A 9,896-nucleotide genomic window follows, 5' to 3' on the forward strand; every position below is an offset into this window, starting at 1 on the left:
AAAAAAAGAAAGAAAGAAAGGAAGAAAGAAAGAAAGAAAGAAAGAAAGAAAGAAAGAAAGAAAGAAAGAAAGAAAGAAAAAAAGAAAGAAAGAAAGAGAAAGAAAGAAAGAAAGAAAGAAAGAAAGAAAGAAAGAAAGAAAGAAAGAAAGAAAGAAAGAAAGAAAGAAAGAAAGAAAGAAAGAAAGAAAGGAAAGAAAGAAAACATAAGCCTGAGAGTTATTTTCCCTGGGCACTTTGAAAATGTTATCTATGGCCTCCTGGTATCTAGTGGTGCCAAAGAGAAGTCAGCTATCAGTCTGATTCTTGTTCCTTTGAAGGTCATATGTTTTTTCTGTCTGGTGGCTTTTACGGTTTCTCTCTCTGTCTTTGGTGTAAAGAAATTGTACTATGTTGTGTCTAAGTAAAGATAGTCATGCATTTACACGTTCATGCATTTTTTGAGTGGGGGTACTCTGTGATTCTTCGATCTTAAAACGCAGCTTTTTACCATTCTGCCTTTATCTCTTTGACTTATGCTCCCACCACCACCATCATCATTTCCATTGCTTGCAGGTCCTACTACCCTTATGTTGAATTCACTTGCTCTCTTCTACATTTGTCTCATTAACTTTTCCTATGTCCCATCTCTTTATTTCTCTCTGCTACATCCAGGATGGTTTATTAAAACATACCTTCCTGTTCACTACTTCTCTCGTGCCCCTTATAATCTGCTGTTGGTTTTATCCATTGAGTTTTTGGGATTTGTTTTGTTTTGTTTTGTTGGGGTGGGGTTCAGAGGGGAAGGAAAGAAAGAATCTCAGCATGGAGCCTGATGCAGGACTTGATCTCACAACCCTGAGACTGTGACCAGAGCCAAAAATCAAGAATCAGAAGCTTAACTGATTGAGCCACCCAGGTGCCCCTTATCCATTGAGTTTTTAATTGCAGTAAAAGGCAAATGATAGAGTAGATTCATAGATAAAATATTCAGAATCATATATATTTTGAATAAATACCCTTTGATTCTTTCCCAAATCTGCCTTTGTGATATCCTCTTTTTCGTTATGTTTTCTTGGACTCCTTGGTGTTTTTAATTGCTTTTGATAACACTATTTTTTATCTCTTTCAGATTGCTCTATATGTTTGAGTTCTCCAGCTACTAATTTTTTATTAATTGCTCTGACTGCTGGCCCTCTCCCGAGGTGATTTGTTTCTTCTGCTCGTCTGTAATTTTTGTTGTGAGCTCCTCTGCGGCAGAGCTGATTGCTCTGGAGCATCACAGTGTGCCCTGAGTTACGGTATTATCTGCAACAGTGCTTTCTGGCTTCCTACTTCCGGTAGCCCAAGGGATTTCAATTCAATTTCATGTGTGGTCCTCACCCTACACAGAGAATGGACATTTGTACCCCACACCCATTCATGAGGCAGAAGATCTCAAGTTCTTTGGGGAAAGTTTTCTTTTCCCTTTATGTCTCTTTACACCCCTACCTAAAGTCCCATACAACCAGGTTCCTACCTGCTGTGCTGAGCTAGGCAAAGGATGAGGTTTTTGAGTCTGTGTGATCCAGGAGCACTTCTCCAAGATTGAGGTAGATGGGAGGTGAGTGTTCCTTTTCCAGAACCTCCTACTTTGTTGCATCTCTGGTCCCCTGTGGTGTTAGGACTCCAGACCCCAGTGCCAGGGTCTCCTACCTGCTTTGACCCTGGCAGGCTACTTTCATGTTAGCGACTCATGTGGTTCTGGCTTCAATCTCTGTCTTTGTTTCGAGATCCCAACTTTTGTTTTTTTTCCTTCTCTAGTCATGCTAGGAGCATCTTTATCATAATGTCTATTATTTTATTATTACATTGGATCTGGAATTCTGTGTTTGTTTTGAATGAGAGGTGCATCTACACCAGCTCAGTTTACCATGCTGCTGAACATCATCCATGATCTGTTTTTCCTTAAGTAAAATATATAAATGGGAGCACAACATACAAAAGCATTAAAAAGGCACACATCCTAATGTACACCATAACGCGCAGCTCGAAGGATGTCAACACACCCGTGTATCTGGCATCCAAATTAAGAAAGAGATTATAACCCACACTCTAGAAACCTAGAAACCCCCCTCACACCTCATTCCACTCAATACCTCCCAAGGGTAACGCTTACCCAGCCTGGGACCCCACACATTCATTTTGCCTCTTCTTGATTTTTATAAAATGGAACCAAGTGGTGTGTTTTCTTGTGTGTCCTACTTTATTCAGTCAACGTTATGTTCGTGAGATTCACCTGTGCTCTTGTGCGTAGCTGTAGATCACTCAGTATACCGCTATAAGGGATTCCATCACGGGAGCCGCCCATTGTCTATGCATCCATTCTCCTACTGATGGGCAGTGGGTGGGTATCCCAGCTCCTTCTGCTATGAGTATTTTCCTAACATACGGACGCATGAATGTTGGGTGTCTACCTGAAAGTGGAAATGCTGGATTGCAGGTGAGGGCATGTCCAGATCTACTTGCTACAATCCTTCTGGCCCTCTTGAAATTGTCTGTCTCTTCAGCTATCCTCAAGGTCCTTGAGTGCCAGGTCCCTGTCATTCACTGCTATCTGTCCAGTGCCTTGCACACAGTAGGTGCTTAATAAATGCTCATTGACAACTTAAAGGAACAAATGAGTAGAATCGGCAGTGAGCCCAAATGGCACATCCAGCCCCATCTATTTATCCCCCCGCTCCACAACATCTGCAGAGTCCTTGGGGCAAAGAGAATGATCCCACTCTGCTGCAGGGAGAGTAGCCAGCCCCGCATGAGACAAGGACAGAAGGGACAGGGAGCTCACTCACCCAGCCCAGCGCTGGCCGTCAGTGTCTCCAGCCTCACACACCTCCCCAACAGGCTCCCCTCACCTTTCTATCCAGGCCACCCCCTATCGCAGCAGCCTCTCCCATCTCTTGAAATTGCCAGGACATGTGCCCTTCAGCCACCAAGGAGCCCTGGCCCTCATAAACTTAAACCAGACGTGTTCCTTTGCTTAATGCAGGATGTCAGGCAGCCCAGAGAGGTGTTTTCGTTCCCAGTCTCCTATTGTCTTCAGAACGGTCTGAAAGCCTGACAGGTCTGGGATAGGAGGTAATTCCCCTCCGAGCTGATCAATATAAGCGCCTCATGGTGCCTCGCGCCCATGTCAAACACAGGGCGTTCAGCAGCAGAGTGCTTGCAAGGCTTGGCTGAGTTCTTTTTTTTTCCTTATTTCCTTTTTTTTTTTTTTTTTGGACCTGTCAGGTCGGTAAGGACATACCAAAGTCACAAAATGTTTGGTTCCTGAGTCCTCTGCCACTCTGCCATGTTCTCAAGGAAGCGTGTGTGTATGTGTGTGTGTGTGTGACACAGAGAGACAGAGGTGGGAGGGACAGGCAGGCAAAACAGCATAGAAGGAGGGAGAAAAGAAAGAAGAACCCGGGCTGAGAAGGTACAGAGGCACTGGAGAAGGCGAGACGTGAGAGAAGAAGACCTGGAAGTGAGGGTGAGAAAATGAGCAAAAGAGCCCAAGAAAGGAGAAGAAGCAGAAGAAAGGAAAGCCTGGAGAGGTCGGAGAGAAGGAAAGAAAAAGAAAGGAGAGGGAAAAAAATGGGAGAAGTGAGTCAGAGAGGAGCTAAAGGGAAAGAAAAGAGACCCTGAGAAAGGAGAGGGGGGAGAGGAGGCAGGTGCTTCCAGAGCCCCGTGAGGGTCTCGGAGACACGCAAGCACTTCTGTGGCCACCCACCGTGGCTGTTGTCAGACAGACCCAAGGAAAACCCAACACCCAAGCTGCAAGGGGAGGTGTCAGGTCCTGGTGAGCTTGTGCCCCCCGCTGCAGAATGGAACTAGGATGGCTTGAAATGTGGCTACAAATCCACCCTGAGCTCCCCGGCGGTCCCAGAGAGGAGCTGAAGCAGCGCACCAACAGCAGAGAGAGCATGCATCTGTGCCTTCCTACAGGATCCTAAGTGTCTGTGAGACTCAGCTGGTCCAGCGTCTGCCTTCGGCTCACGTCGTGATCCCGGGGTCCTGGGATCGAGCCCCGCGTCGGGCTCCCTGCTCTGCGGGAAGCCTGCTTCTGCCTCTCCCGCTCCCCCTGCTTGTGTTCCCTCTCTCTCTGTGTGTGTCAAGTAAATAAATAAAATCTTTAAAAAAAACAAATACTGTTTGTACCCCCATTACTTTTGGGGAAAAGTGATTTTAGAAACTTGCTTAGAAAATAAAAAAGAATCATACCATACAACTAACACTATGGGAATCCAAGAGAAAAGGTATGTGTCCAAACAACAGATAAGAATATTCTGACGTTGGAAGTAAAATCCTGCTTGGAACTTTCTAGAGGTCCGGGCAAACACAAAATAAAGTGAATGATTAAAAAAAAAAAAAGTTGCAAAATCCTTGTAAGAAAATTTCCATGATGTTGACCAAATATGTTCTCATTCTGATCTCTGAAACTTATCAAACGGGACTTATTTACAGACCAAAGAATGAATTCATGAACAACATCCTCAAAAGAGCAAAATTCACAGCAATGTTTTCTAATGACATCATTTCCATAAAGACAGTTCTGTGGGGGAAAAAAAAGTAGGCTTCTGTGGTCTAATTCCATTCCTTATCACTCCTTGCTAATTTGCTTTTTCTTACTGTTTTCGTGCTGCAGAACAACCCTCATCATGTGGTTTGTGGGGAATCTGTAGCAACATTTTACAGATTTAAAATATAGGTTATTATAGATATGTCAGAAAATATGTGTGTGCAGACATACACACGTATGTGTGTGCAGACATACACACGTATATGCAGGTGTGTTTGTGTATATACTTTGTTCTTGAAGGTCACGACTACCCAGTCAGGATGAAGAAGTTGATTTTGAAAAAAAAAGTGGAAAAATTCAATGACAGAACATAGTGATCCTTCAATGGACTCTGCATAATGATCAAGACCTTTGGCTGGGTAGACCAGGCACCCGAAGCCTGCCTCTCCCAGTGCTGGCCACAAATGAGCCAGCCCCCGAAGCCCAGGGATGAGCGAGCAGAAGCCTGTTAAGTGTTTACGGCAGGTGTTTTACCTTTAATAACTCCACAGTGCAATTATGCAGGAATGTGTCCAAGCCTTTTTTAAAACTATTTATACATTCAGCATGTACCCAATTGGGGGAGGAAGGGGAGTTTGGGTAAAAAGGAGATTTTAATCGCATGAGATTTTTTTTTTTTTTTTTTTTGGTCTAAAATGACTTAAAGGGGAAACCGAGTAGGTTGGTGGCAAATTGTCCTGCATTGAGAACATGCTGTGTGCCAGGCACCATGCTGGAAGCTTTATAAACAGCCACTCATTTGATCCTCATAACGCCCCTACATGGTGGGGATCACCAGAACATTTCACGGATGAGGGAACGGGCTCAGAGAGGGCCTGGCGCTTGCCCAGGTCGCTCAGCCTACGCACATAAGACTGTTCACAAAGCCTGTAGCTTCTCTGCATGACGCCAGGTGTGGTCTGGGGACCCAGGCTGGTGGCACCACCTCCTTCTACCAGCCCTATGGGAGTAGAAGTCACTATCTCGTTCCATAGTTGCCTCCCCCTGTCTGATTTCTTGCACTTGCCCTGCTCGCTCCCGAAACCCCACCCTGGGTTTCCTGCACTTTCTGAAGGCAGAGAGGTTTGGGAAGCGAGGCTAGATGTGGAAGGGGTTCCCCCCCCCCCCAAGGCCCCGAGAGTCCATGAAACACTCACGAAACTGCAAGGACTTTTCATAAAAAGGCAATTTCTTCAGCACGCGGGGGGGATAAAAGCTGAGATATTTTCCCATTCTTCTTCTTCAGAATTTGATGAAAACATGAGACCAGGCACAGGCAGGAAGCAGAAAATGATCATTTCACAGCGGGTGGCTGCCGTGCCTCTACATAGTGCATCGTTGAACGGGAGGGGGGTATGTGGGCCGGCGCCTCTGAGGGATGGTCTTCTCTCCGCAGCCCGGTGGGGTCCCTTCCCCTCTCCGAGGCCCCATGGCCACTCTCTCTATGACCCTCCTGCTCTGATGGTCTCAGACGCTCCACATTCCCTATGTAAGGTCAAGGTCAGCGGGAGCCTGGCTCTTTCCTGTAGCCCCCACCCCAGAGGGTAGCATTTGTGGCTAAACAGGTCGAGCAAATGCCTTCTGACTTCTGAGCAGAGGTGGTCAGGGGTGGTACAGATCCAAGTTCATGTGCCTCTTACTGACTGTTTGAACTTGGCAGAGAACATACCTGACACTGCTGGGGTTGAAGGGGAAGGCTCAAGACACCCGTTCCCGTCTCAGACGAATCTCTCAGGCTTCTATTCTATGGAAGTATTTGGCTTCTGCAAGAGATTATTTTTAAAATAAATCCTGTCTGACAGCCACTGGTGATACAAAGCAGGGTTGAAACCTACAGGCTGTGTGACCTTGAACAAATCGCCCCACCTCTCTGTTTCTTGCCCTATGCTGCGGGAATAGGGGCATCTGCTTTATTGAATTGTTGGAGAAATGTGAGGAAATCATCGCAAAGCACAACAGCGTGTGATCAGATGGGCTGATGGTCTCCTGTTTAGGAGTGTTACACACAGCTCTAATGGGTTCATTCAACCAGAAACTCAGGATTAAGATGGAGGAAAGGGGGAAGGCAGGTGGGTGGCAGAGGTGGAGTGGGGACAGCCTAGAAATGAGATGGCCCGAGATTGTCCTGCTTTTGAGTCCATGTTGGAGAGAACTGAGCCCCAAAGTCTCAGCAGGGCCAGTGCCTCAGAGACGCAACCCCCGCCGTCACTTGGGAGCCAGCCGAGGGCACCACATTTGGTTTAATGCTCTGCTGTCATGCACTTGAAATTCATATAATTTTTGAACAAGGGTCCCCACGTTGTCATTTTGCACTGGGCCCTATAAATTATGGGGTGGGTCCTGAGTCACTCTACATGGTTGGGCCTTGTACGGTTGCAATTTTAGCCTCCACATCTCCAAAACAGGTGCACTGGATGGTGGAAAAACAACGCTAATGCCTCTGCTCTTCCGAGGACCCTCCTGGGCTGTGCTGAGCACTTCTGTATGCCTCGCTCGGTGGTTGGCACTAAATAAAGCTGTGTTAAACACCCTCGTGAGTTTTGGACTCAACATCCAATGCCCACTTGTCGAATAGTGAGGAGGGATTTGGAGCCAGCCAGATGGGGGTGCAAATCCTAACCCCTCCACTTGCCAGTCGTGGCCTTCAGCAAATTCCTGCACATCTCTGCAGCATGGTGACTTCATCGTTAAAATGGTGATGGTAACAGTATGTCTTTTTGAAGTTGTTGGGGGCAGGGGGAGTTAATGAGATTGTATGGGTTGAGCACCCTGCCAGGTATTTTGACTGTTAAAATGCATTTATGTGCTAACTGAGCACCTACTATGTGCCAGGCACTGTGTTAGGCTCTGAGTGGACGGTGGTGAACAAGACCATTGCCGTCCTGATCTTCATGGGGCTCACAGCCCAGAGAGCAAGGCAGAAAATCAGCAAAGGCTCTAGGGTAACTTCAGATGGTGACCGGGGTAGAGCATGGGGGCTCTGCAGTGGGGAGGAGGTTATTAATCATGTAACAGTGCCTTCCAACTCAGAAATTAAACTCTTCATGAGCCAGAGCCAAGGATTTCAACCCCACCCCTCCACGTAACACTACTAGGGAAAGAATTGTTTTCTGGAAATTTCAAGAAGATTCCCCCCTAACTCCATGCCTGGAGATGCCAAGTCTCTCCCACCTCCAGGAGGGCAAACCACCCCCAGAGGACCCCAAACCGAGCCCCAAGCCCAGCAGCCCTCGGACCCCACCCCGGGGCTGCTGAGCGCTCACAACAAATAGAAAAGGGAAATGAACAAATTATCCTGATAATTTGTTTAAGAAGAGGGGGGGAAAAAGGCACCCAAGAAAAATGATATCCAATAAGACGGTGGGTTTCTAATGAATGTGCGGGTAATGAAATAAACCCATTTAGGCCACGCTTGGCCCTGATCTTCCCAGGCCTAGATTAAAAAATGGAACATCTGTGATGATTTAATTTACATCTTAATAACAAACAGGCCTCGAGAAACCCGCGGATAAATGCCTTTTATTGCCGGCGTATCTTTCGTACTGCAGCTTGAATGAAAACTCTGGTAATTAATTGTTTTAAGCGATTCTATTAAAAAGTGTCTGCTAGTGCTGCATGCCGAATGTTTATGCGGGCTGGGCTGCCACAGGAATACAGACGAACCCGGGAGCGGGCGCAGAATGAGGTGCCTTATTTTCCCCCCTCTACATTCACTGCCTTAAAGACATGCAGTTCTTTTATTTATATTTTTTTCAAAAGAGAGAGATGCCTAACCTGTTAATTTCTCTTCCATTTTTTTTAATCTTAATTGTCAGTCTTTGAATTGACACGTGGATGGTCCCCTCGCTGCCCCCCGTGTTGACTTAATACTCTCCTCCAATCCAAGCTGGGGATGGGGCAGTGTTGGTTTCCTGTGGGGTGTGCCAGGCGAGGTGCTGGAGTCTGAGGGTAGAGCTGTAGGCATGCTGCAGTTTCCGGCATTCGAGAAGTTGTCACTGGAGGATGGCAGAACGGACCATAAATGTGCCATCAATAAGTGACCTCCTCCAGCCATGGTTCCAGCCCTGGTTGCACATTAGAATCCCTCAGGGGAGTTTTTAAAACAAACCCAGGCCCCCACCCACCCCTCAGAGGTCCTGATTTAATTAGTCTGGGGCAGAATCCAGGCATCAGTATTTTTTGAAAGCTCCCCAGGGGATCCTTCCCGAAGCCAGGGTGGAGCATCACCTCATGGGATGCATGGACATTTCCTGGGCAGCTCAGAGCCCTGAAGGGAAGAAGATAGAGTCTCAGAAGAAAGAGCCTGGGAAGCCATGAAGGGTGGTCTCCTTGAGGTGGTGACATCTGGGCCAAGATGTCCACAGTGAGGAAAAGGTGGTCCTGTGAAAATCTAGGGAAAAGCATTCTGAGCAGAGGGAACAGCATATGCAAATGCTCTACAAGGAGGGTCTGCTGGATGTGTTTGAGGGACAGAATAGTGGGTGTTGGTGCTGGTGGGGGAAGGAGGAGGTGAGGGTTCTTCCCCAGTTGGCTGCCTCCCCCCACCTCCAACTCCTAGACTGGATCAGGTTCTGCCCCATATTTCCTCAGCCCCCTAGGCAAGCCTGGCCCAGCTCAGCCCAAAGCACAGTGGAACATAATTTCCTGTGTCTGCACCTGGCCTGGGGAGGAGGTTGGATTCTGGATGGTGGGTGGCTTGAATCCCTTGACGAGTCACCCTCTTGGCCTCCGCTTAAGGGCCATCTCCATGTGGGGACCCCTGCTCATACTTTTGTCTTTCTAGCCCCCTCTCCCACCCTCGACCCAACACCCACAACGGTGCATCAGTACCTTTTGGGTCTGAAGAAGGGGAGTAAAATCAGCCTTTGGAGCACAGTCTCTGTGTCCAATGCCTGGTTTCTAGTCTCTACTTTTTCCTTTCTTGCTCATGAGTATTTTTCAAATTCTATTTTAACTTTAAGACTATTCCTCCGGTAAACAGACTCTTTACAGAAGTGGCAATGTTCGTGGTTAACAAACATATGGGAAAAGCTCAGCTTCAGTGGGAATCAGAGAAAAAGGAATTAAAGCAATTAACATTTTCACCTAATTAAAAAGAAAAAAGAGCATTTTTTGTTTGTTGTTGGTAAGGTAACTTGTTCAGGAAAATCAAGATATGGGGTGAAGGGTCCCTCCTACATTCCTGATGGGAATGTAACCCAAAGTCAGGGTATCTTTGAAGCAATGTGCTGCTACCTACCAAGCTCTTGACAATGAGCTTGCCCTGGCCCTGGGCTCTAGCTCCCCAGGGAACACCTTAGATACGGGGGAAAAAAAAAAAACATAGCACAGAGAAACAGG

This window comes from Callorhinus ursinus, unplaced genomic scaffold (assembly GCF_003265705.2).
Source record: "Callorhinus ursinus isolate GAN/ISIS: 27379988/994484 unplaced genomic scaffold, GSC_fseal_2.0 scaffold72, whole genome shotgun sequence".
Taxonomy (NCBI): Eukaryota; Metazoa; Chordata; class Mammalia; order Carnivora; family Otariidae; genus Callorhinus; species Callorhinus ursinus.